Here is a 5,531-nt window from a genome sequence, read left to right as displayed (position 1 = left end):
ACACACACACACACACACACACACACACACACACACACACACACACACACACACACACAAACACACACATTCAGATATACATATTTATATTTATCTATATATACGTGTTTGTCTATACACACATATGCGCACAAATACACTCATACATACATAAAGAAACTCATATATATGCGGTGTGCGAATGCCTGTCTCTAAGAATCCGTGTGCTAAACAATCTTCAGCCAGTAAATCGTTAACATATGTAAAATGTCTAAAAGTCGAAAGAAATCTATCATCGTATAAATACATGTGTTTGGAAGAGCCTTATCAGTGAATGCGTATGGTGTGTGTTTGTTTATGTGTGTATATAAATGTATGTGAGCGTGCTGCTTTCTGTAGGGTTATAAACATCTACGTCTAAAATACAAATATGCGTTATTCGTAAATTGTTTCGTGCTTGTTTTCTTATACAAGCGCTGAAACACACAGACACATACATTTGTACGTATCTAAAATACAACAGATTTTCTTTAGATATTTAGATCTGCTTGTTTGCTTGTGCGCACGCACACTTGAGTGCGTGTGTTTGTTTGTGCACGCATGCCTCTGTGTGTGTGTGTGTGTCGTGTATGAGAAAACGAATGATCGCCATATGAAGCCTATATATTCTAACGAGTAAACGACCATACATGTTAATGCAAAAAAAAAAAACTATCTTTTAAAACTTGTTTTTTTCAATGTATTTTATTAGTTTGCTCATGACAGAAGCGTTTGTTAATGTGTGTCCATATATGATTTTTTTTTTTTCATTTATATGCACGTTGGTGTTGTGAATATTTACATCGATATTACAGAGCGCTGTTATAGCGTCTGTTATAAGAGCACTAACCGACACAGCCATGATTTTTATATATTCTTTTATTCCTTTGTTTGTTTCCGTCATTTGACTGCGGCCATGCGGGAGTACCGCCTTTAGTCGAGCAAATCGATACCAGGAATTATTCATTGTAAGCATAGTACTTATTCTATCGGTCTCTTTTGCCGAGCCGCTACAATACGGGGACGTAAACACACCAGCATCAGTTGTCAAGCGATGGTGGGGAGACAAACACACACACACACACATATACACAAATATGACGGCCTTCTTTCAGTTTCCGCCTACTAAATCCACTCAAAAGGCTTTGGTCAACCCGAGGCTACAGTAAAAGACAATTGCTTAAGGTGCCATGCAATGGGACTGAACCCGGAACCATGTGGTTGGTAAGCAAGCTACTTACCACACAGCCATTTCTGCGCCTATGACTATAACAGAGCGAAGTTCTGTGAGTAAGTTCTCTTGTGTGCTCCTGCACGAAATAGTTATGAATAACATATAACATGCACATTGGCTGAAGTGTTAGTGATTAGGAGAAAATATAATGCGGTCGTGGTTGTCGTTCCCGCTGCGTATGTACACTCTTCGAATATAAGGGAGTCCGTGCAATGTGGTGGTTTAGACAAATCGTTAGTCTTAGATGAAATGCATTGCGCTATTTACTTTGCTCTTTAAAATTTGAGTATTTGGGCGGTATATGTAATTCGTCAATTTTGTTTTAGCATCATCACTTGATCCTTAGGTGTGTTTATCAAAGTTCACTCTATTGTAATTATGCAGGCCAGTTCCGTGGTTTGCGAATACCTTACTTCATTCATCTCGTCAGTCTCAGGGGCACTGACATTCGTCAAAATATATAATCGCTGCCCTCTTTATTCATTCTTTGTTGTATTGAGGTGTTCTGTGAACATTGATAGAAAGGAAAAGTTAGGAAATGAGGAGTAAGATTCCTCGCACACCTTTCTATGTGTCCACTGACCTGTATCTGTCTGTATTGTGAGTGGCAGATTTGTTCTTTGTGGGGAGTGGTTCTACAACAGAGTGATATTCCTGTTTGGCCAATATAATTATTACCACACCCTAAGCATGTAATGGCATAGATTAGATTTTCCGAGGCACAGGTGAAATTTGATTTAATTTTAAATATTTCACCTTATTTAAAGTGGAACTCTGAACCCTCCAAAAGGTGGGGCAAGTACCGCAGTTAGGTCGACCACATTTTTTTCACTTTTGGTTCTGTTGTTAATGGATATAATCTTGCGCTGGTTAATATTTTTTCAATGATTTAGGTTGCATTTGCTTTCGATAATTTTGTGTGAGCCTAAAAGTTTGTTCATTGTTTTATCTCTTGTAAGGTTGGGTAGATTTTGAATGATAATGTTAAAGGCTTCGTTGTTTCTAGGGTTATGTGTGGAGATGTACGGGAGTATTTTTAAGTCTGGTTTAGTATTTCGGTTGACATTCCTTTAATGTTCGTATATCTATTTCCTTAGCCCGTTTAATTCCATTATTTATTAATGATATTGGGTAATGTCTTTTGATTAGTATTGATCTGAGTTCAAGGAGTCTTCGTTCACGAGTTTAGGTGTCTGAAACCACGGTACAGATTCTTTTCGCTAGATTATAAGGTATATTAATCTTTATGTGTTTAGGGTGGCATGAGTTGGATAATAGGTATTGTTTAGAATCTGTGGGTTTATAGATGTCTGCTTTCATGTGGTTGACTATTTTAATTAGGATGTCAAGAAAAGAGAGTTGTTTACTGCTGTGTTCCATGGTGAATTGTATGTTGCTATTAATATTGTTAAGCATTATTTTTAAATCGAGGAGTTTGTCCATGCTTTCTTTCCAAAGTATAAAGCAATCATCCAAATATCCCTTCTAGTTCTCCTTTAAATAGCAATGAAAAGAGGTGCCATATTTTTGTAGTGATGATTGATATATTTTAAGCTCTAGGTAACCCATTACAAGGTTCGCAATAACTGGAGCAGCTCGGGTTCCCATTGCAATTCCACATATTTGTCGATAGTAAACTGTATCGAACATGAAATAGTTGTTCTGTAGGATGAATTGAGTGCTGCGATTATGAATCTGTGGTTGATGCTTCCTGGGATTCTTGTGGGTATTTTTCTAGCCGAAGGTGATAGCTTCTATACCATAATCGTGTAGTAGAGTAGAGGCAGTTTGGCACCGTCGGTGAGAAAAACAACACCATGTCGCAATTCACTCAGCCAGAAGCTCTAATACGAATAGATAGTGAACACACAGACAAACAGTTGGCAGGCGTGTCTCCAAAACATATACTGAGAATGATATAAATCAAACATGCAGTCATCATCATGGTGTTTGGAGTTATGCCTCCGTTCTTCTTCCCACACGACCCCACACACAACAGAGACGCCTACATCCAGTGCCTAGTGGAGGCCTACATCCAGTGCTGCCCTGGGCCAATAGGATGGCAGCTGGAAAGCCCTATGTCTGGCAACAGGACTGCACCATGCCACACAAGCAGGAGAACCCAGTCATGGCTGTATGTATGTATGTATGTATGTATGTATGTATGTATGTATGTATGTATGTGTAAGTGTATATACAGGAATATGTATATATACTCAAACACATATGGTTATATACTTTATTTGAGGATTAACAGTGCTGCCTATGGTTTCTTGTGGAAAACATTCACAATTACTGAAGCTGTCTTCTTTCGGACGTTGGTAATCACCACCATTTTGGATGGACGTGATTACACACACACACACTCACACACACACTTTCATATATATATATATATATATATATATACACACTCACGTGTAGGTATTTGTGCATGGGTATACGTGTCTGTATCTCCCTGTCTGTGTTTATGTTAGCCAGTGTGAAAACCAGGGTGTTAAAAAAAACTTAGACATTCGCGGAATACAGGTCCAAAAGTACACCCTAGTGAAATAATTTACTTATTTTCCATATCATCTAATAAAATCCCTGTACTTAGATCATTGAAGTGTATGTTTTCGTTTGTGTGTGTATATGCATTCGTTTGTGCTGATTTATGTATTCTTTGAATTTCCATACAAAGTTTCTGTTTTGTTACAATGGTCTTTCGCTAACTGACATACTGCTTAGCGAACAATAATTTCTTTCTTTTTTGTTTACCTAATTTCGTAAAGGGTATTGTTACTCTTGTTGTTTTGTTTTAGTTTCTCCAGAATTTATTTTATTTGTCATTCAAGAAATCTTGTCTATCACTGTATCGTATAGCATATATAACTATATATCTATCAATATGAACATTTGTCTTACTATCCAACTACATTGCCTCAGATAAGATCCCTTGTTTTTACTGCTTTCTTTCCTGTTTCAGTTTATTTCTCACACTCCCTCTTCATCTCATTCTTTTTTATTCACATACGCACGTGCTCACATACGGATACATATATGTATGTATATTAGTGGGGATTTTGTTTGTTTTCTCTTTCAGTATATTTTTGTTGGGAATGAACTGGTTAAAGAGCTTGCTATAAAACTTGATGGAATAAGAGAGGACACAAATAGAGAAGGTGAGGGATAGAGAACTTGTGTACAAGCATGTCTTTAACTGTGTGTATGTGTGCGAGTATAGAGTGCATATCTGCGTGTGTGTGTGGAATATACTGAAAGCTGTTGAAAGAAAGAGAACCAGTAAGTTTCTAACGGAGTATGCTCTATTTGATATGTTTGCCCCTACATACAATATATGAGTATATGCATGTATGTACATACCTTCATCAACATGTACATATAGATACATAACTGGGTACATGACGTGGCAAAAGAACATAGACAAAATGATAAACAAGGTACAACAAACAAGCAAGCCACATAGAAACATCTCCTTCATCAGCTGCCACCATTAAAACACCAGCGTTTCGAAGAATTAAGGCAGTACGCATCGTTGAAATGGTTCTTCCCACGAACACAAATTAAATTATTTTCGTGGAGGGTAGTGGCGGACGGAAAACAAGACAGGAAAACGAAACGGTGAATAAACAAACAAGCAAAAAGGCTGTACAGCCAGACGTGAAGTGTGTATGTATTGAACTCTATGAAGCACGAGCAGGAGGGGCAAAGAAGTCCGTGGAAGCTTGGGGAGTCCAAGAACGAAAAGAAATAGCAGCCGGATACATGTGACCAAGGCTGTGTAAACAGAAAGAGTAACAGAGGGAAAAGAAGGGGAGAAAGTAGAATAAAAGTGAGCAACGAGAGGTAGAGAGAGAGAGAGAGATAGAAGTAGTAACGGTGAGAGGCGAAGGATGAGTAACAAGAGATAGAGAGAGAGAGAGAGAGAGAGAGAGAGATAGTCGTGACAAGTAGAGGCGAAGAACAGTAGAGGGAAGAATGAGAGGGGGGAGATAGATATAGAGATAAAGAGAGTCGCGTTAGAAAATTAGTTAAAACTTACTGTATAAAGGTTAACGCGTGCGTTCTGTCGTGATACAAACAATATATGAGTATATGCATATATATGTACATGTATGTACATACCTTCATCTACGTGTACATATAGATACAAAACTGGATACATGACGTGGCAAAAGAACATGGACAAAATGATAAACAAGGTACAACAAACAAGCAAGCCACATAGAAATATCTCCAAATATAAATATATATATATACATATATAAATACATAT

This window comes from Octopus bimaculoides, chromosome 1, assembly GCF_001194135.2.
Source record: "Octopus bimaculoides isolate UCB-OBI-ISO-001 chromosome 1, ASM119413v2, whole genome shotgun sequence".
Lineage (NCBI taxonomy): Eukaryota > Metazoa > Mollusca > Cephalopoda > Octopoda > Octopodidae > Octopus > Octopus bimaculoides.
Note: the sequence above shows the minus strand (reverse complement) of the source record.